At 37.6% G+C, this 22,901-nt stretch overlaps 1 protein-coding gene and 1 non-coding gene across 12 annotated transcripts in view; one reads left to right on the plus strand and one right to left on the minus strand.

The window, feature by feature from the left end:
• Positions 1-171: 171 nt before the first annotated feature.
• LOC126367292 (rho GTPase-activating protein 21) overlaps positions 172-22,901 on the plus strand; it is a 472,944-nt gene continuing 450,214 nt past the window's right edge. For 9 of the 11 annotated variants that reach the window (XM_050010725.1, XM_050010729.1, XM_050010726.1 and 6 more), the window contains exon 1: positions 172-586. The gene's annotated coding sequence lies outside the window, so the exon portion shown is untranslated. The remainder of the gene's footprint in view (positions 587-22,901) is intronic. The other 2 variants (XM_050010732.1, XM_050010738.1) reach the window with 1 other exon arrangement.
• Trnae-cuc (transfer RNA glutamic acid (anticodon CUC)) lies at positions 22,039-22,110 on the minus strand. Its single transcript has one exon. It is a non-coding gene; the product is annotated as a tRNA-Glu (tRNA).

Consider the following 22,901-nt stretch of genomic DNA (forward strand, 5'->3'; position numbering starts at 1 on the left):
TTATTTCGCATCTAGAAACTTTGAGTTGAATGAACCATTCACTGAGCGAATCAAAGACCAAGTGAGCGAATACTTCTTAGTATTATAAAAGTTCGAGCATGTTTCGTTAGATAGCGCTAGCATCGTTCATGTTTTTTTTTTTACCTGGCCGGCACGCAGCGGGCGGCCGGCGCAAGCGTAGTTCAAACTCGGCCGCCATATTCGTCGTGTCAGACGGAGTGCAGTGCACGGCTGTGACATGTTTAATCGTAAACTGCATATGACATCGAATATTAAATGGTGCTTGTTTTAGTTAGCGGACATACCGAATATGCGATTTGATGGAAACCTGAATGGATACTCGCGACGTTTGTTCCGAAACAAACGTATAACGAACAGTGCATTCATGTGTTTATGATAACAGAGCGTTTTAACGATAATCCTCGGTCGTGTATTGTTTTCTGTAAACTTCATGCGGTAACTGGTGCAACTAAGTGGTGTTATGCAACACAACATAACCGTGACCTTCGTGTATCGTGACCGTGCTTCAGGTGCTTTTGAGGTTAAAATGCAGCTTGGATTTTGAGCGACTGCGCCGAGCCATCAGGTTAGTAAGACATCCAACTAAATTATCTTTGCAGATAGCACCGAAGTGTTTATTTATCATGCCCCAGATTCGTCTTGTTTGTACTAAATCGTGTTATATTTAAACGAGTTTTGATATGAACGGTCAGCTCGGAAATATCAACATAGCGACCGGGGCGACCGAAAAACATTGTCGTCTCAAACTCTTCTCGGAGCTTGAAGTTCGGGTTCCAATTTCGAATATTTTTTTCCTTATAAAACAGCCGGCGGAGACGGCGTTGTCTTGTGCCGGTTCGTTATTCACATCTGTTTCAAGTTCGAGGCGCGTGACGAAAGAGCGGGAAAGTCGACATTTGTGTATGAAACATATGACGTAATGGAACTACATAAATGCAGAACAGTTGTAGCATGCAGTACATAATTAAGGCGAGGACCGGCCGGGGTCGGTCGGCGCTAGCGGTCCCTGCGGCTGAGTCAGGCATCAGCGCAGGTCTCGCGCGTCGCGGGAAGCGGGAATGCAACCGCAGGAATTACAAAGGGACCAAAGTAAAACAACCATAAACGAAGGACGCGTCTTTGAGTCCCTGATTTCATTATTCGAACCCTTTTTGTTTAAATTCGTTAAGCGAGGTCGCTGTTTACCGTTGTCTGTTTCTGTAACAAACTGCAAAACCTAACGTAGGTAGGTAGGTAACTTTAACGTAGATTAATCAATTACGTTGCAAGTCAATTTACTGTTTCCTTGTATTGTTGTAGGTACACTGCTAAGTAATTAAAACAATGACTTCTATCGTCATTATTTTGTCTGTTTACACTGTACCAAAACATCCGGCGACGCTTTTCGGAAATAGCTGCGATCATAGGTACCTATTTTTAATATTTTCGGTCAAAGGTTTATAAGGTAGCTAGCTAGTACCTAGGTACCTATTGGAGTTTATACAACCTTCTGCAGACGAGTTCAAAACGAATCACGATTTCTATGGGAATGTTTTTAGAAATGAACCATTTCAACGAAGAGGACGCTTTTAGTCTTACTCGGAAAGTCATCAACTCGCTGTTCGGAACACTTAAAGAAATTACCTAGTAGGTACCTTCTAGTTTTTACTGTTTTGAACCCAAGTTCAAAGTCAAGCGTTGCTAATGTTGTTGTAGGTGATACCTACTAGATATAGATACTACCTAGTATAATTTACCTAGTACCTACATAGTATTGATCTGTTTTTAGCTTGCAACATTTAGGTTTTATCGAATTTTGCACTTAACCAATGTTTTCCACTCACGTTATCACGCAGATAAAAGCACTTTAGATTGGACGTTGGTCCAGTGACGTCATTGCTGTAAAACAGGTAAACTATGTAGTTAGATACTATGTCAGTACAGAGATAAAACTCGGTTTAATTTACACCATAAAATGTAGAAAATACAGAGACACACATACGAATTCACTACTACAAAAAGCGAAGGTACCTATGAGCCAAAATAACAAACACTATGAAACTTATTACTTGTAAAATCGTAAATGATTCGACGAATTTCTCGACTAGTCCATAAAAGAACACACTGCATATCGACTATTACATCTGTAATTGCCAGGTTAAATTAATAGTCACGGCATGATGTCTTGCAAACGCAAATAACTAACCGTCAAAGGTTAGCTACGTTACTTTTCAGATCTATCGAGGTGAACGGCTTTAATAATACGAAGTTGCTTGTTAACAGCTCATATGAAGATTATACGGGCGTGGGCCACTTACTCACTCTTGTAAAAAGCCCAATTGCATGTCTTCATAAGTTTTTCAACTTAAATGTCTCATACCTCCTTATCAAGGCAGACGCATGGTCGTTACAACTAATGTCTGTAAACCTCGCACGCCCTTTTGACCTTGCTTCGCCATCAAATAAACAACATCCGTCTTGAAAGGTTCTTACTGTTAGAACCTCTTTGTTAGAAACAATTAAGTTTTCACTTAAATTATGATCTACCCCGGCTTTCAGTTCTCTTAAACATTAAAACCTATGTCGGGTCATTTCGATCAGAATCTTGCTTTAATCACTAAGACGAATATGGCCATATATTATGGATCTCGTTCCCATAGAAGCGTCCTGTCTATCGTCTGCGGATGCGATCCATTTAATCGCCGCCTGGATATCCGCTATCCGACTAGTTTGACCAGGATAGGTCTTTAACCTGTCAATTCTCAATAGATAAATTAAATCATTTTTGTTATAAAGTGCTATAGATAAGGCTCGTTTAAATGACCAGGATGTTGTGTTTTGATATTGCGATTTTCTTCAACTCATCCCGGCAAAAGGCGCCGAAGTCTCGAGGATTGCAACTGAAACATGCAATTTAGCAATCTTAGCGGTCTCAAGCACACATTGATTGCAGATTGAGCACAGAGTGGGCTCGGTGAATGAGCATTTTCTGCGAGCTTCCGTCTGCTTGATGATAGCCTTTCAGAGAGGGTCCGGTACGTGTCAAAATCGACGTGAGGCTGATATTGAGTCACGTCGTCTCATGACGCATTGATTACAAAAAGAATTCCGTACAACATAGATTTAAATATGACTTTTTATTTCACATGTTCTGAATATTTTACGTGCAACTAGTGAACTGCGACGAAAGACATTTCTACTGAATAAGATTAGATTAAGCTATTTGGCTATGGCGCTGATAAAAATTGTATTTAAATTGGACGCACGACGCGACATCAGAATAAATAACTTTAAAAGTCAAGTCTTTAGTTTGTTGTGTAGCGCAAACAAAATTAAACAAAGAGATCCTTTGCAACCCGAGCATAAAATCAACAACACACCTAAATCAAACTCAGCGTAACCCGAGACCGATGAACTCGGTAATTAGCAGGTTTATGTTCCGAGAAGGTGAAAGGAGATTCTTACTCTTTTTTGTTACCCATCTATGGTATTATAATGTGAATTTTCGCTGACCGTCTCTTGTTCGTAACCAATTACTACAGCATCGGTCAAATTAACAGACAAGTGAAAGTTAATTATACGATGATTATAATGATCCAGTGATCATTCCACAGAGAATTTAAATTCGGATAACTACATAATTTGTACGGCCAATGTGTAATGAACGATGCTAGTCGAAGCTTTTTCATGTAATGAAAAACTCGTGAGAACAAACGGTGTGTCGAAGTATTTACTACCAGATTTGGCATGACGCGATGAAATGTGGAACTGGTTTGATGCTCGTTAAGACGCGCCGCGGAGTCTCATGTATCTGGATAAAAAGCAACTCGGGAACAGGGCCGACTTGTTTTGGGACAATACTCGACCTGACACTTGAATGCCGATGCGTTTACCATATGACATCTCATAAGCTACTCGAAGGTTTGTTTGAGGAATGTGGAAATCTGGATCTTTTTTGTCGTGCATTCCTTTTAGGGGTATCTTAAAATCTTACATCACAGAATAACAGAAGTCACAGACCACCAACAAAAACGCGTCTTTTGAAATTAAGTTAAAATTTTCCTTGTAAGAATGCCCAATAATTATTTTCATTACGAACTTCTATCAAATAGGATCGCACAACAAAGTTGTTGTTCAGTACACAAAGAACTGTGGAAACAAAAGAGTCATTGTTTTGGTCTGAAGGTCATTGTGAGATGGAGATAAGATTGAAAGGCGTGCAATTGCAGTAATTCTGTGAAAGGATCCTCGGGCGAGTTCTAGGTACACTAAAAGAAATATATACAGAACGCTATAAAGTGCAGGAGTTGAATTGCCTACTTCCCGGAGCAATGCGCAGGAGGTTAAATTTTAGCACTAGCTCCCTTTGTGGGCAGTTCAGGTCGGCGACCTGTAATTACGCTGCACACAGCTGCACTGCAATGCTTACTCCAGTAAAATCCAGCACAGCCAGCATTTATTACAGCTTATGAGGGTCCGTGCTATTTTATAATGGCGTAATGAAATATATTTGCGTGGGGTGACGTCCTATTCTTGTAACAACCACAGTTGTAAACTCAAATGGATGTTAATATTGAACTTTAAGTCTAGTTTTATACGTCGACGTTCTTTTATTACTTACATCATAGAATGGAGTCATTTGGCCCAAAATATCGATCAGTCTTCGTTTTCAATACGTATCCGGATATTCAGGAAGCGCAGGGCATTTGATGTCGGGTCGCTGTAATTGAATTAAAGTTAACCCTTTTGTAATTGTAACGGATATAGATGCTTTGCAGTTTGTAACACACACCGGATAAGAGGATCGAAGCCGGTCACAGTCACCACGTATCGAGTGACTCTGATTCACTTCAGCACGAAACCTTTTGTGGTGTGTTTTTGTAAAGTGAACACTAAATTGATCGTCTACCCAATCGATTTGGTAACATGACTCATACGCTGTTCACAGAATTTGGGAGCCCCCTTTTTGGACTTTTTTGTCAGCAACATAGGCATCAGATTAGTTTTATTGTGAAAGGTAATTATGACTTGTGGTTTTAACAGAGGCTATTAAATTTAATCAATTTCTATTATCTGTCAGATACGCCAGAGTTGTGACCTGCGACCTTTTGGGAGTATTTATTTCAATAATTTTATCAACAATCACGTTTCTTATTGAATGAAATGCACTAACACAAGCTATCGATGGTAATGGGCTGTAAGGTAACGGTAGTTACACGTACACCGCTAATGTTACTGCCAATAAATAAACCTGTTCTATTATGTCCGACAAGTAGACTATTGTCACGATGGAGCGGCCACTTTTGACAGGACTAGGAAGCGTGAATGTGGAGTAATTGGCATGACCAGGAAATTATTAAAACGCTCAGTTTCATCGATCGCTGGTGCCTATTAACAGCTTCCTTCTCGATACAAAAGCCCAATGAAAAGCACTCCAGTCTGCGGTGTGATATCAAGCAATATGAGCGGTGTAAACTACAAGTAACTATTGTATTATATCCATATTCTTTAGACATTTTAGGTCGTACGTTTAGCTCAGTCTGCCATTATTCCACTTTGAGACGACGCCGAACGCCAATAACTTTGCACATGCTATTCAGTATTCGACGAAAGCGGCCAATATCCGTGTTGGTATAATGAGAGAGATATTTTCATATAGTGATTACGATATGTGTTCAAGCGAAGTAACAGACATAACGAGTTCCCATAAAAGGCTGTTAAGTTATCCCGTTAGCTATGACACACTCGCTAATATTTGGCCTTAACTTATACATGCCCGAGAAAGGCGAGAACATGCATCCAACGAGGCACAGCGAGGCAAATCGCAATATTTACAAGTAATTACACCTGACGGTTTTTGGATTTATGCAGCAATTAGTCCATAATCCCCGCGAAGACTGGTAGCGGTTGCGAAATGTTATGAAAGCGTGTAATTGGAGACTTATTTAGAGTAAACAGCGTAATTGCAGACTTAATTTGTGCTAAAATTGCAAATATGCGGCACTTTACTACTCTTTTGCAAATATTTTAATCTGAACATTACCTAAGTGCCTCAACGATCCGAATTCTTGGTAGTTAATCTGGAATACAAGAAACCCTTTTTTAAGCAAGGAGATAAAGCGCAGCTCAAAGGCAAAGTAGCCGGTCTTGAAAACGACGCCTGTTCTCTAACCACCCCAGTATTTTTTAATCTATGCATACTTGGTCGTACGTGTGTGACTTATCTAAGCACAGTAGCTGACTTGTCCATTCTGTTGACAAAGCACGTGCATGATCGAGCATACTGTAAACAGATATAATTAAGGTCGTTGCGTCCGTATCAATGTGGAGTCGATCAATATTCATAGCAGCCTGCTTATACGGGTCAGATGGTACAATTAAAATTGACTTCTATGCAGTCGCTTATGACCAGTCTTAGATGAACTTTCGTAATCTCGTTTAAAGTGTAACGTGTTTACGTAAAACAAGGGGTTGGCATCTGTCAGGGGTCGTGGCAAACTTGTGTATTTATAGTCGTCAATAAGGTCATGTGGTCAGATAATGTTTTGGCGCCAAGAGACTAAGGACAAGGAATGTGCAAAGGATTGGCTAATTATTTAAATATTTGACAATTATTGTCTTTAACTTTATTGGTTTGTTTATTAAGTGATTGGATATAGTTGGGGTTGGGATCTTATCGTCTGGGTCTGTTAGTTTTGAAAGGACAGAAACGCAAAATAGTTTTGATTCATTACGAGATAATTTTTAAATTCATTGCCGTTTGAATTGTCTAAAACTATTGTTGTTAATTATTACTAATGGTTTTGTGTGTACATGGACCGGTATGTGACTTAACTTGTATTACGCGGGTTAGAAGGTCAGACAGGCAGTCGCTTCAATAAAAAGTCGGACCTGTCAAATCTCCAGGTTAGGTAAGCGGACCCCTTGAAAATCTGGATAATGCTATAGGAGATGGTCACATGACATAGGAGGACCGGCATTTCCAAATACAATATCGTCCATTTTTTATAATCTAAGAAAGTATACGATCCAAATCTGAATATTCTAACTCATGAAGTCGAATTTAGTGGCATTCGAATCCGTGAGACTACGACGTAAGTTACGAATTCTCCGAACAGGGCCATCACAAATTCTAACAGGGCTATACATCAGATAGTCTACATTATCTATTCATTATTCCCCACTTGTGAGCGTCCCTATGACCTTGAAGCGTCTCCGCTGATGACCGGCCGTAATACCCCGCCATTATTGTAAACGTTTCCATACATATGCTAGTGTTTTTGTGCAATTACACGCCACTCTTGTTTCTCGGTTCGTTTGCCATCACAATGTGTGGTTTGGAAATTGATTTGTGAAGAAGTTTTGTATTCTTAACACTAAAAATGTTCATTGCCACTAGTTTGGTTGTCAATGTTGTCAGTTCTTCATCGACTCGACGTATTATCTTGTTGGTTAACAGAATCCCAGCCCATCTCTCACAACCTATTGTTGGTATGTTAAGTTTTAAGAATCACACGAGGACATCAAAAGATAACTACTAACTCATGTTTCTAGAGGCCAAAAATAATATGTACAGTCATGGGCAATATCATGTACCCACTTTAAAACCCTGTCGCATTATCATATTTGACATTCAATGAGACTTCCGGTTTAATTTGTCAAAAAAGTTAATGTGACATGGTTTCAAAGTGTATACATATTAATACTCATGACCGTACTCTGGTAAAATATCATTTAAATGAGTATTCTAGAATTTGAAGCTAGCAGAGTGATGAGATGACATAATATTAATGTGAGTCAATTGTTAGATTGTTAAATTAAATTATTTTCCCCACAAACACAACAGCACGCAGCAAAGGACCTTATACCGTAAATCAAGTAACAATAGCAAACACCCTTACCTTATTTGAATAATGGCCCCGATTCCTGCAGACATCTCTTAATTTTACTTTAAGTTATACCTGTCATTTTCTTATCCGCCGAAAAGGAAAGGGACGGATGATTGACAGCTCTTAATTTTAGGAAGAATGAGTAAATAAATGAATAACCCGGGCGAATTTTTAGACGGTTGTTTTAGATTTGTGCTTAAAATTGACGTGTGTTCCATAAATTTTATGCTTGTCGATTACCCGTCCCTTTCCTTTTCGGCGGATAAGAAAATGACAGATATAACTTAAAATAAAATTAGATGGTATTTACAGGAATTAGCACCAATATGCACGTAATCTCCATTTATGACATTTGCTGATACTTTATGAATATTAATGAGAAACATCTGGTGGTTTCTTTGTGCTCATTAAGGTCAGTTCGCCTATGAAAGGTTTCACGGAGTTTAGCTGTCAAGAACGCTGCCAGGATAAGTGAGAATGATTTGCAAACCTATTGATTTGAATAAGATAGTTTCCAACTAGTCAAATCAGTTACTTTTTACTAAACTGAAAATCAGCGTTGTGGCACTCCCTCAATGTCGGAGTGTCACAACATATGGCTGAGCTGACGTCCCTTTTTAGAAATAAGTTTTTAATTACTTTGTCACTCCTACTGTGTACCAATACCTACTTATACCTAAAATAAATGATTCTATCTAAACGTCAAAACACGAAATTGCTATGGAATTTGTATGAAAAAACACACTGTGATGTTATAGAAAATCGTGATAAAATGTCGGACTTATTATTAATAGAAAATTATATTATATAAAATAAAATATATTATTATTAAAAAAAGTTTTTTTTGTTAGTTTTACAACTGTCGCCATTTACTAATAAGAATTTCATAATTTATCTTGCACCTTCTAGTACACGACCCAATTAGGATCGCGTTAGGTTCGGCGATTAGTTCTAATGTAGACTTATGTGTACTATAAATGTGGTACTAATATAACACTTATGTGTTGTGGTACTAATACGCTTGTATCACCAAAGGGGTAGGCAGAGATGTCTGGTATTACACCCACTCCTCGCTAGCTATGTTAACTTCCTAAGGCCGAGATTTCCAGTCAGAATAGTTAAACAATGGGGTTTGGATTTTAAAAGGAGATTCGGTTTTACGACTTTAAAACCCATGTAATAAGAACGAGCCCAAATCCTGCATGGTTGTTCCTATTGTGATGCACAGAGAGAGGTACTTGCAACAGTCGTGGTAATAGGGTCGTAAGATGGATATTATTATGATTAAGTTCTGTGCAATAAAGAAATAAAAATGTTTTGTTTGATGGACGCGTATTGACAGTTACTATTCATCGCCCATAACAAGTTCAGCACAGGCGACATAGAACCCGTGACGCGGGTGCATGAAGTTAGAACAGTCTTCAACGAGTGCCTGGTTTGGAATGATAAGCAGTATGATAAGAAAGACAGTTACATGTTTAGTATTCTAACCAGGTTCATTTTTTTCTTTTCGACTTCAGGGACCCCTACATACCTAATGACTCACGCGCAAATGCGCGCTATAATGTACTTAGGTAACGCCAGTTCATAGCAGGTGTTAAACGTTCTCATCAGCGCCTTCTAATATGTGGATAGATATAGGGGAGGAGCTCGGTGGCGCAGCGGTAAACGCGCTCGGTCTGCGATTGTTGAAGTTAAGCAACTTTCGCAAAGGCCGGTCTTAGGATGGGTGACCATAAAAAAAAAAGATTTCATCTCGAGCTCCTCCGTGCTTCGGAAGGCACGTTAAGCCGTTGGTCTCGGCTGCATTAGCAGTCGTTAATAACCACCAATCCGCACTGGGCCCGCGTGGTGGTTTAAGGCCCGATCTCCCTATCCATCCATAGGGAAGACCCGTGCCCCTGCAGTGGGGACGTTAATGGGCTGGTGATGATGGTAGGGGTAGGGGACGACCCAAGAACGTGTGCATGGATTGTGTAAAGAAGGATATGTGAGGGGAAAGTGAGTCCTGAGATGACGACTGACAGATATGAATAGAAGAGGAAAACATGTTGTGCCGAGACCTAGAGTGGAATAAGGGCAGAAGGATGATGATAAGCGCCTTCTATATGTGGATAGATATAGGGGTAGGGGACGACCCAAGAACGTGTGGATGGATTGTGTAAAGAAGGATATGTGTGTGAAAGTGAGTACTGAGTTGACGACTGACAGAAATTAATGAAGGAAGAGGAAAACATGTTGTGCCGACCCCACATAGGGATAAGGGTAGGAGGATGATGATAAGCGCCTTCTATATTTAATACCTATAGTAAGTAGGTGCATGTATAGGTATTGCATGTATAGCTAATGTTGACACCACGACTGCAGAAAATGATTGCAAATTGCACAGAATTACCAACAATAATCACAGGGCACGCGTAAGAACATTATAGCAATACAGAAGCTTATGATTGGATTGAGTTGTATGAAACCAAGTAAACGGAGAACCGTACTTAGTTTGTTGTCTATTCTTTTATTAACATTAATGACTGGAGTTTTATCCTAAAGTCTTCTTAGAGAAATGCAGATTATAACAATCTTCTTCTTTCGTGTGGGTTGTGCGATCATTGTCGACCTCATCAACCCTCGGGTTACTATTGAGCCACGAAGGACCCCTGGACATGGCTCATGTAATGACTACATGCGTACTTAATAGTAGCCGGGAACGACTGCTTACGTGCCCTCCGAAGTACCAATAATCTTACTTTTGGACAATTAGGTGATCAGCCTGTAATGTCATAACCAAACTAGGAATCATAAAGTCATTTTTGTGATGTCCCTACCGGGATACGAACCCGGGACCGCCGGGCGAGGGACGGGATCGCGAGCCCAGTACTCAACCACTGGACCACAGTTATAGCAATAAAAACTATTCAGTCATTCTCAATTTTCTTCCCTTTCCTACGCATTGAAGAGGGCAATTTTGTCTACCACTAGTCTATTCCATAGTCTCTGCTTACCCCGGTGGGAAATTGGTGTGAGTTTATGTATGTATGTGTCTCGTGTATTAGACAAAATACCTACAATACTTTTCACCGTCTGACCGGACCGGAGCGTGGAATGTTATCACGAGCTCATGTTACCTTCGACTGCGGTTAGATAAGGCCTGCGTTTGCGCATGCGACAGCTGCCTGAGCGTCACTGTGGCGATTTCCATAAATTACACTATTATTCTGATTTTGATGAGAAAATCCGTATGAGACTCAAATCAAAGGGGTCTAAAAACCGCATTGAAGCGATTCATCTAAAAAATACACTTGCTCAATTAAAAGTAATTAAATAGCAATATTACCTTTTTGTATGAATAATTGTTCCTATGTGGCCGTTTTAGACCCCCTCAGGTTATTATCTTGAAGTGAAACGAGAAGAGAACCTTTCAGCTTTTACTATAGTAACATATATAAATGCAACCAGATGTAAGTCAATTTTGATGTTGACTTATAGAAATACTCTCCTGTGATTGGTTGAAACTGACAACTCTTGTAAATTCATTGATATTTTTACCCAATCATAGGATATGATTTTATTTCCCCAAACCCCCGAAATCCCCCAGGGTAGGCAAAGCCACAAGTTGTCAGAAAACAATCAATTTGAATATTTTTCAATATTTCGTTTATAATGTGTAATCTTCGATTGTTCCGTCATTCTACACAAGCACGACTTGAAAGTCATGTTCACGGCGCAATGCGCAAGGGCATCGCATCGTCATCCTCAATCAACACTTCGATCATAACTTTCTTCGCGACACAAACATATCAATTCATTCTGTCTGGAAGTAGGTCGAACGTCTCGAGTTCGATACCTATCTCTCTCATTATTCTTGGTGTCAACGCTAAAAGCTCAATTAAGGTACCATCACGAACTAACGGTAAGAGATAATTCTGTCGAAGTAAATATCGATTCTAGTTATCTCTTTCGTTAGGGACACAAGATATACAACCTAGTATCATAAAGCGGAAGATTTGACACACGAGTATTTCTCAAAGGGTTTGTCATATTGATATCGACTTAGGATATCAATCACCATTAAGTGCTGTAACTACTTTTTTGCCCGAAGTTTTTAAACGAAGATTTGTGCGCTTACTTTTATATGCCCAAATGTCAAATTGCAATAGTGCTTTTTAGGTTATTGCTTTGATGTGACCTATTTAGAACCTCATTTAAAATATAGTCCGCGACACGAAGGAAAAGCTAATTAATAAAACTACTTGGACTGGAGGGATGGATCGTTTGTTAATAATATTTGAAATATTAGTCAGATGGTCTGGAAACAATTCTTTACAATTTCTCATGGATCAATCAAAGGGGCGTTTGAAAGAGAGCACAATATAACATTTATTGGGCTGACCGTGAATTGGCCACTTGTATAGAAACCATCGCGTTCAACTTGAACTGAATAGATTAGATCGACTATTGTGATCGTATAAGCTATTTTTAGAGTTCGATGACTCCACGTTCTATTGAATTGAAATTATTTATCTGTAACAAGACGATATTCCGTGACTGTAATAGGGGTTTAGGTTACAGATGTAGTTGTGAATGCACCAATTATATTACACATTATCTCTGACTCTATTTCCAATGATAACTAGTTTCTTCTAGATATATAAGTATTTCAATATATCCTCATCTTTGACAAATAAGTAGAAAGGCTTCGCAAAATTTCTTCTTCTTAAAGATATTCTCATTTACTATTCGGCGTTATCATTCGATTCGGAATTTATTGCTAAATTAGATGTATTATTTACGTATTTACTATAGTAGTAATTTTGAAATATAAACCATTACATAAGGTAAGAAAACTAAACTTAGATATCTTACATGACACCCAGACTGTTATGATAATCTAGTCATTAATGTAGATCTCTTGATTTTCATTATAAACCAGTTTGTCTAGAATCTAGATTTAAGTTGAAGCTTACAGCTTGGTTAGACGGTTAGACTAATCTTTATTGATAGTGATATGCACATGTTTAGGGGATAAACTTAATTACATGCCACTAGATCGCTAATACTATGGGATTAAAGAAAATGATTTGTCCATATTTCTGTTTGATGTACGCAGGTTTTGAAATATTCAATTATCATACTACCCAGATGGAAAGACATTATCGAACGAATTGCGAGAAATACTTGGATTCGTTTTATAACAGATTGCAAAAAGTTGCCATAAGAATACGTGCAATATTTTTGACTTGACTTACTGTAGGTTTGTGGCATAAACTACTTGGTTTCACAAGAGGACCGTTGAGGGCTCTCATCCAATAAAAAAATGCATTTTTAAGGAAAACTTCGTATTAAAAACATGGTCGATTTTTAATATTATGAACTGAATCAAATATTGATGATCTTATTTACTCTGTGTCTATTTTTAGCCCTCCGTGATCCTTGAGGCAATCGGTTGCCAGTTATTTGCAAGATAATGAGATTAGATACGTAGGAGTGTCTCGTCGGTATCACAAGTTATATGCATTATACCCTTGGCTTCTGTTTTATCTACATTTACGTTAATATTTGTTACACTCTTTGGTTTTATTACTTGTATCTTTAGTTCACTTTCACACCTACTGGAATTCATTGGTCAACAAAGTAGCTCCCTGGCCATAACATATTCCTCATAGTCATGGGCTTGTAAACTTCACACAAGTTCACTTTCGCTTTCAAGTCCACTTTGTAGTGCAGTGACGCCTACGCACCCGCGCGGCCACAAAATCAAAACAGATTACATTGGATGACAACATGGTACTGACAAGAACTGACCACAGACATTGTCAAGGTGACCTCCGGGAATACAGGTCTATTGGTTACGACAATTTACGATAAGTTTTCCTATTCTGTGGCGCGTTTTACATTTTTCAACACTTCATTATTGCACTTGGTGTAATACATTTGAAGTCATTTTTTATACAACACAATACTTATATTAGATGTAAGTAGATCTACGCTTGTCTACTGACGTCTTTATATTTTACGCTCTAGAGTATGTAAATTGAAAATTGTTCATTTTACAAGGTGCCAATATTAATTGACAATTTGTTCGATCTCCATCTACAGTCAACTGTTTTAAGGATTACGGAGGACGTGTTGCTTGAATTTCTTAATTAATAATCCGATCAAAATCGGTTCGTTTTACTTTTCAACACGTTGACTTACGTCTCTCAACATTTCAGACTTAACATTAAATATTACTGTTAAAGCAATCCGGAGTACACAGTTGATTGATCGTGCTGCAGTCAACTGTCGCCCCTAAGGCAAGCGAATAAGATTTGACGTAAATGTCAGCAGCGACGAAAATAATACCTATCAGAAAAGTAGGTTGACATGCACACCTATGATGCGGTTGGATCGATTTCAAGGCTTCGCGGTTTAATCATACAACCAGTTTTTTGGAACAGACAGAGACAATGGCATATCCCGGACACACCATATAAAAATCTCATTCTTGCCGCGTAAATGCGAGCGAGACTGGAGCTCAGTGGAGCAGTCCTTACTCTTTAGCCGGCTTCCGGTCATTTGCACTCAAAAAGAGAAAATTGAAATCGAAAAATTTCAGACTCGGACGGAACTTGAACCCGCAGCTCTTGTCAAGCCGGGACGAGCGTGTTAACCATTTCGCCACCGCGTCCTCTTCCGTCCGAGTCAAAATTTTTCGATTTTATTTTCTCTTTGTGAGTTTCCCTAAGGTAAGGTAAAGTACCCGTGCTTAGCTATAAAAACAAACATCATTTAGAATCAGTTAAATTCTAGAGGCTAAAGGGGGTGAGGTAAATTTGACTCGACGCCCGATGCGAAATGGTGCAGGGGGGAGAGTTACCGTTCTATTTATTTATTTATTTTATTTTGTTTGGGGAGCTTACAGCTTAATTCACACAATGTTACACTTAGTAGTAAATAAAGGCCAATTACAAGCTACCACAAATAAATGAAAAAGAGTTATACAACAAGACAACTTAGTATCATGCGTTATTCTATGACAACAGGGTGAGCCGTGAGTGTGGGTAGATGTAATACAAGGCTCTAGAAGATAGTTGATAGACACTTGGTTTTGAAGTCCAGATGGATAATAATATGGTCAACTACTTGGTAATAGATTACCAGTCCATCATCCACACAAATGAAGTTGAAAAGGTCATCCCTTACTCGATTTTAAAATTCGACATTCCATATTTTTTTCTATTCCCAGGCGAACAAAAGTTGTCAGCATAAACAGAACAATGTTAATAAGCATAAAAAGCATCAGAGAAATGTTTACTTAGATTTCCATGAAGAGGGCTAAGAGGATTTTGTACTTCGCTAGAATATGATGCTGAATTGGTTCACTGGACTCGAGACTAACACATTAATTAGTAGAATCCATGTTAATAACGTTGTTTCTATGTCAGTGTGCGTCTTACTTTGCGCGAACAACGTATTCATTGTCCTTAGAAATTAGCAGAATCTTACTTGATAAGTTTCTCAATTCACATTGTTCTGAGAATATTGCATTACTTGGATTAATATGTTTTGTATTACGTACGTCATTTGGTTCATTTTTGTTTTTTTTTCTACTTGCTCTCTGTTTTTGGTATCCATCTGATCAGCTGTGAACGTAATAAAATGTGTATTGTTAAGACACACTTTGTATTCAGAAGCAATAAGTAGACACGGTTGGGTGTCCGTGGCCGATTTATAGGCGCCTCATTATTTTTTGTCGGCATATAATTACAATTTTTTGTCGATAAACGTTTAAAGAATAATTCCAAAATGACTTCATCTTTGACGTCGCTGAGCAATTTACGTGAAACCAACTGGCTCATGTTTATTAAAGGCATGTCACCAAAATGAGGCCGACAGGGCCTTCGCCCGATTTGGGATCGATTCGATTCTGCTCGGTGACAAAATCAACAAATTCAAATTTCATTAAGTTTCTCTACACCAACATTGCCTTATTTTATGCGCCATTGAGAACGAGCGGACTTGTATGAAAATGCCTTAAAAAGGAGCTCATTCAAAATCATTTAAGGACTATAATAATAAAAACAATGACCCTACTGGCCGTTCCTTTCATACAAAATGCAAGCAGAAAGATCCAGACGAAGCAAAAGCGATAAAACATCATTAAGTCTTCATCGTGGAACCAGCACAATGAAAACCCGAAATCGCTAGTAATCAATCGTCTACACCCGTTATAGCTTTGATGTGGACTTTAATGTGCCTGTAAAATGGTGAAACGTTTTTATTCGCCGAGGTTTAGTTGTTTATTGCTCTCTGGGGTTGCCACTTTGGAAATGTATCCCAGCTTATGTTTAAAAGTAAACGTATCGAAAAAGAAATTCCTATTTACATCTTAACTTGAATGTCTAAGTAATCCATGCGTACATGTCTCGGATACAACTGATTTCCGTTATCTGATTTCATCGCAATATTCTAATTAGTCTAAAGATCCTTGCACATTTAGTTAATATATTTTGGTCTAGTTGAAAAGATTGATTATAAAACGTGTGACATATAGACGAAGTACTTTGTGTAAAAGTTAGAAAGCTTTCTTAGTGGTGGAAAATTTCCCAGTATTTAAGGTATTTAAGTAATTGGCAACATCGGCTAGTCGTGGTCTCGTTTCGTTGGCTTGCCTCAAAGGCCTGCCTGCGTGGCTATTGCGAATGGAACGTAAATCGTCGACTAGCTCTGGGAATAGTTTATTTGATCGGGCAGGTTTCGGGTTCGACGCCCGCGCAGGGTGGTCTGCTCTGCGATGCTTCTGCGTTGACAGTTTAATGCTTCATCGACTGCATTATTTGTTTTCTTTGTCGCAATACTATTGCATTTAGTAATATAATGTTTATATAGAGATTATAATATTTGGCCACAAACTGAAAAGCTAAAGAGATTGACAAAGTTACAAACTTCTTTATTTAGTCCAAGCATTCACATTGCAACTGCGTTTTAATAATAAAAAGTATTAAGTTACAATGTAACCGACCATTTTGTTAAAACATTGTAACAAGACACCTGTAAAGCATTGATAAATAATTTTTTCGAAATTGTATGTCAACTGTATTATTTAGACCGTATTTTGTAGGTATGGATACATTTTTGCAGCTGTTTTTAATTGGCTGTCTTTAATGCTGCTTAATTATGTGTAAAAAGAAAGCACCTACTTTTAAACCATGTAGGTACGTTCCACCAAGTTGGTGCACAGTCGTAAATTGACTTGAACCAATTGGCCAATTTAATGCAGGAATTCCTACTTTCAAAGATAAACCAATGTATCAACGTAGCATAGCGCCTTCTATCAATTCGTCTTTTGCTCCTGTTGATAGACAGACCGGTGTCTTTCCATTACTACTCATTACCTGTTTATGTCTGCGGTTGGCAACACATTATTCTTGCCCTACAGACTACAGAACACCTGGCTTACGTACGTTATTTGTTATTTGCAAACCCAACAACGTTGATACTTTCAATAAACAGCGTAAACTATTTGTACTGGAGCAATAAACACCGTAGGTCTAATTCCGCTGGTCCACTCACGTTTTGCTGATAAAAGTAAATATTGACTTATCGGATGCTTTGGAGTTCCTCTTTCAGCACCACGCCTGTTCTAAGAAGCGCACTGCCTTCAACTACATCCAACGAATTGTTTATTATTACTGTACTGATACGAATAGTAAAAAATATACCTTTCAACTTTGTGTAAACTTTGTACTTCAAAGAACCTATAATAGTTGAAATATTTGACTTTCTTTTGATTGTAACTCAATAAGTTCTTGTTTTTTTTGCTATCAAGATTCTTGTAGCGCACCCAATGGTATCTAAAGGCGCATTTTTTTTTTGGAGGTTCAGTACATTGAACGGTATTCCACCCGCATTTAATATGCATTAAGAATCGCAATTTCATTTAATGGCCCGCATTCTGCTGTTCTCAGTAAGTATGGAAATATTTTAACCAACATTCAATTAAAGATTTCTGCACTTTCAAAGATCTGAAAGATAATGTTCGTGATCGGAAGAATGATATCGATGTTTTAAGTAAATAATCTTCATAAATAATGTCCATCTAATTAATACATACCACTATTTTTGGACTCTTGCATTATATTACACTAGGGAGTCCAAAGCTGACTGGCAGGCATTTGTGATAGAAATGATCTAGAAAAATACTTACTGTCTTTCGTATGTTTTTATCTGATTGTTGTTGTTACTCAGTTGAACTATTTATATTCTTCTCAAAATCGCTTGAATGTTCTTTCTACAGTGGAATCTAATTTACACCCATGCACGATTACGACGTATATATGACTATTGGTCCAATAGTCATCAATTATTACAGAACTAGGACTATTGTGGCGAGCTGCGAATGAAATACATTATTAAGGCTCATTAGACCGCCAATTAGCGTATGCAAATGGCATGCGTGAGACCAGACAATTTAGTTTAAACGAGCTCTAACTATTGGACTTTTTGCCTCACTACTTTTTCATTTGCATTTGTAAGTTGTTGTAGCATTCTCACCTCTCTTTGCAAATATGGGTCCATTAGTCATATACATCTTATCTTCATTAAATTTGAGGAGCTATAATTGATCCAATTTCAATATACAATACGTAACATTGATTGAAAGCTTGAAAGTATCAAATTCAATCGAGTGGCGTGTTTCCCTCCATTTTGAAAATCTGCATACATGGTGAAATTATCAAGTATAGTTATGAAGAGAAAGACAGTCAGAGCACGAGGCTCGATAAAGCCGATATCTGTTCTGTTACAACCATAATCTACGAACTGCCAAGACAGATTTAAATTCTCGTTCCAAGTAGTATTTGCAAATGAGGGGTGTGGTCACAGACACCTCCCGTACAAGGAGAGAAATGCCGTACTGACCGGCGGGTGAACTTTCGCACCACAAATGATAGCGTTGACTGGTAGCTATGACGTAATTGTTAGCACCTACGAACCTTATACAGATCTCGGACCTCACGCAAGGTATGGATAAAGGGAAATGTCTATCTTCGGATGAAAACCTATCGAAAGTCAGTTTATTCGTCGTTTCGTACTCCTACTTCGTGTTTATGGTCCTTTTATGTGCAATAAAGTGCTGGCTACTTATTATATGTATCGCGGTAGAATATTGAATGTATTGCTGCGTAACTACGGCTATAACGCAGTCAGGTTACAGTTATTCTTACTGAGCTATAAACGTGAAGTTGGCCTAAGTTTTCTGAATTACTTATAGTCCTTAGTTTATTGGATCTTTTCATAAGTATAGGTATTATCAAGACTGTACAATTGTAATGTGGGCAAAGCAATTTTTTCGTCGCTATTCTTAATATGGTATTGATCTGAATAAGCCTTGAGTTGCCTGCAGGCGGCAAAAAGATCAAGTTAGACTTTTTAGACACCCGAAGGTCAATAGTAGCAACACGATATAATTATCGACCTTATTAAGCAGACATTTATAGCCTTGCACCAATCGTCGATGGAATAATAAAATCGATCGAGTGATGATATCGAACTTTCGAAATGACCAATTTTGGTCACTGCAAGTATAAATTCAACGTTTACGATCTATAAAAATCTAAATTAGTTGTTAATGTTTATTGGTGTTTGATACACATATAACTTTAATGCGGTGCAATGAAAATGGTTCTCAGATTTATGGTTGTAAAACACAGATTTCCTGGTAGGTACTGATATCTATGAGGTGGATAGGAATAGGTAAGGTGTGTAAACGTTACGATAATGTTTATAATTTAAATCTGGCGAATACCAGTAGCAGGAGAATACGAATTTTATGACTATCAGTTACTATCAGCAACTCATCAGTTGACTTTACTTTGCGTATGCATCGTAGAGTAGAAATTACTATAGGTAGGTTGTATTTCGATTTAATTTTCTCTTTGCTATAAAAATAAAATCCTTTAGGTAGGTGCTTTGGTGACTCGGAGAACGGATAATCTACTTCAGTAACTCGTAATACATCAGCGCAGCGGATGGCAGTTGTTAAAGTAATATTTGTGTTTTGAATATTATGTAATTGCATTTTTTTTTTTGCTTTTTAGTTTCTGCGCGTTTTTCTAATAATGCTTTTTTGTATTTGTATTGTAGTTCATGTTAATTTTCAAGGCGGATTTTTTTAAAGGCGTAAATTTATTTAATCATATTTATTAATTTAGTCAGTTAAAGACAAAAAAACTATTTGACAATAAGAGAAGACGGAATAGGCACAAATGATTTCTAAAAGATAAGTGTCTGATATCTTCTTTTAATCCTATTATCCTGTTGTGTTATCTTCTGCTGGGGTATGGGGTTTGAACAATACAGAGTTCCGTTACATTATAATCTTGTTATATTTAAATTAGCTGTATTTGTTTTACGACACCTCAGGTCAAACCTTATGCGAATTTCGACGTGTGATATCTCAGATTCGGGTCCATTGTTTGACAAGTGTGTCGTCTCATTGTAATCTCATATCAGTGTCAACATCTATGCCTAGTCGTGAGGCCAAGACATTCAAATGTTGGGCAATCAGTAAAAACAATAGGTTTACCTTTATCCTTCGGTCGAGACTCGTAAAGTTCATTTTGACATTTTGTGAGGTAAGGAGCTATGTATTTCCTTCGATGTGTTGTTCTTTTTGAAATGTATCGCCGTGTTTTTTAATAACGAGAAATGTTCATAGGAAAATTCATTACCTAGTTTTGTTTTTAAATTACCTACTTTTACCATGGAATTCCATTTGCTTCTATCCTGACTGAGGAGTAACTTTTTTCAAATATTTTGTTGAAATAAATAGATTGTATACATGCCACATTATCAACATCTCCAGCATCCTGTTTTCACAGCAGCTCTACCACATACAAGGAAATAAAATGTATAAAAAATACAGTCATATCAAATTATATCAATCATAAAATATCATCACCTAAGTACATGTATACAGGGTGTTAGTGACATCGTAACGAATACTCAGAGGGATGATTCAGACCATGATTCTGAGTTAATATCAAGTGGAATTTTCCGAATGTTATTTTTTTAGTTTTTTTAAATTATTTTCAATTCTATACTTTTGCGATGGAAAATTCCACTTGATATTAACTCAGAATAATCAGCTGAATCATCCCTCTCAGTATTCGTTATGATGTCACTTACACCCCATAAAAGTACATACAGTAGCCATACAAGTAGGTATGGGTGTTAGTGACACTGTAACGAATACTGAAGGGGATGATTCAGACCATGATTCTGAGTTGATATCAAGTGGAATTTCCTGTCGGAGAAGTCATGAAAATTTTAGAGCTTATTTAAATTATTTTCCGTTCCATACTTTTGCGACGGAAAATTCCACTTGATATCAACTCAGAATTATGGCCTGAATCATCCCTCAAAGTTTTCGTTACGATGTCACTAACACCCTGTATATTATTAGTAATGTATATATTTTGATGAATGCATGACTTACCTACGTTCGTGTCCTTATCGCTATTTGACTATGGAACGAAGGCCTTAATGGATTTACAATGTTTAATTATAATTATTAACATGTTATTTGACTTTTAACAGCTGCAAGCCACGGTCAATCAAAACACGCCGCAAATCGTGACCTAAGTCATAATTTTTAATATTTTCTGTTGTATTTTTTTTTTATTATTGTAAATTTTTCGGCCAAGGAGGATTAAACCAACATATATTATAGCATTTTGTCACCGAATTAATTGGTAAAATTAAATAATATCCTGCCCCAAAGATCACTTGCGCATGAGTTGTTAAATGGCGGCCTCCGAAGGCGAAATCACTCAAAATGTATTAAAACTTCGATTAAAGGTAATTTGTGTTATTCGGTTAATTGATTGATTTATGTACTTTATGGTTGTTTATGATCGTTAATGCGCCCGTAATGAGTTCGAAAATCGATATTCGCGTTATGTTGAGCCAAATATTGTAAGTTATAAATAAGTCATAAAAAATACGCTGTGGTGTTGGTGACTCATCGTTTTTTTAATATTCTGTTCTGTTGGACATGTGACTGCTATTCGTTTTTGTAAAGCATAAATAATAAATTAGCTACATTTTTACACTCACTCGTCGACATTTACCATGCTCTATAAAATAAAACTAAAAATGAATTCAAAAAGTATTCCGATACCGGGAATCGAACCCGAGCCTCCTGGGTGAGAGCCAGGTATCCTAGCCACTAGACCATATCGGATGGTACGATACTTCGCGAAATTTCTACTTGGATTCTATACACTCGCAATTTATATTTATCTTTAGTTTTTACACACTAGCGTACTCTGTTGTCAATAGTAATAAATCTTTAGTAAGGTTATCTCTGACCTAGTGAGATAACAACTGTGAACTACTTACCGTGTGACATGTCAATAGTGCCATCTCTGTCTAACCAAGATGAATCGTATAAGTATGATAAGGACAGAACAGCGTGTTTTTGTCCCCTGCGTTCGCTTATCCCTGGGTTTATTTTGATAATCTTTCTCTGTGTTTCAGGTAATATCTTCGGTGTATTTGTGTGATGACGGCTGACAGCTTGTATGGGTAAGCTGTGAGAATAAGTCTCTCCACCGAACAGTATTCAATATAATTTATATGTTAGGTACACACCGACTATTTTTTTTTACTGTTTTTTTCTTCGGTACCTTGACGTTGGCAGAATGATCGTTTCTAAACGATGCAGCCATAAACTTTAAAAAGTGAAATGAAGTGAGAATAAGCTTGCATGTCATAAAGTCTATTTCATATCACGTATTTCTACTGCATTCCTATTGGGTTAGAATAAGTTAGGTATAATCTTGAAATGTCAATAGATCCGGCCATGTAGTTAATGCCACAATAATATGCGACATGTCATATCTTCAGTAAGTCACGTCAAAAAAAAAAATGTTCATGTTGAGGAATTGTGACAGATATGATACGCAATAAGTATGGAAAACGTTTTTGCACATATTTTCAAATTGCATTTAGGTACTCACAGAAGCCGCTCTA

The sequence above is a fragment of the Pectinophora gossypiella genome, chromosome 6 (genome assembly GCF_024362695.1).
Source record: "Pectinophora gossypiella chromosome 6, ilPecGoss1.1, whole genome shotgun sequence".
In the NCBI taxonomy this organism is placed as follows: Eukaryota; Metazoa; Arthropoda; class Insecta; order Lepidoptera; family Gelechiidae; genus Pectinophora; species Pectinophora gossypiella.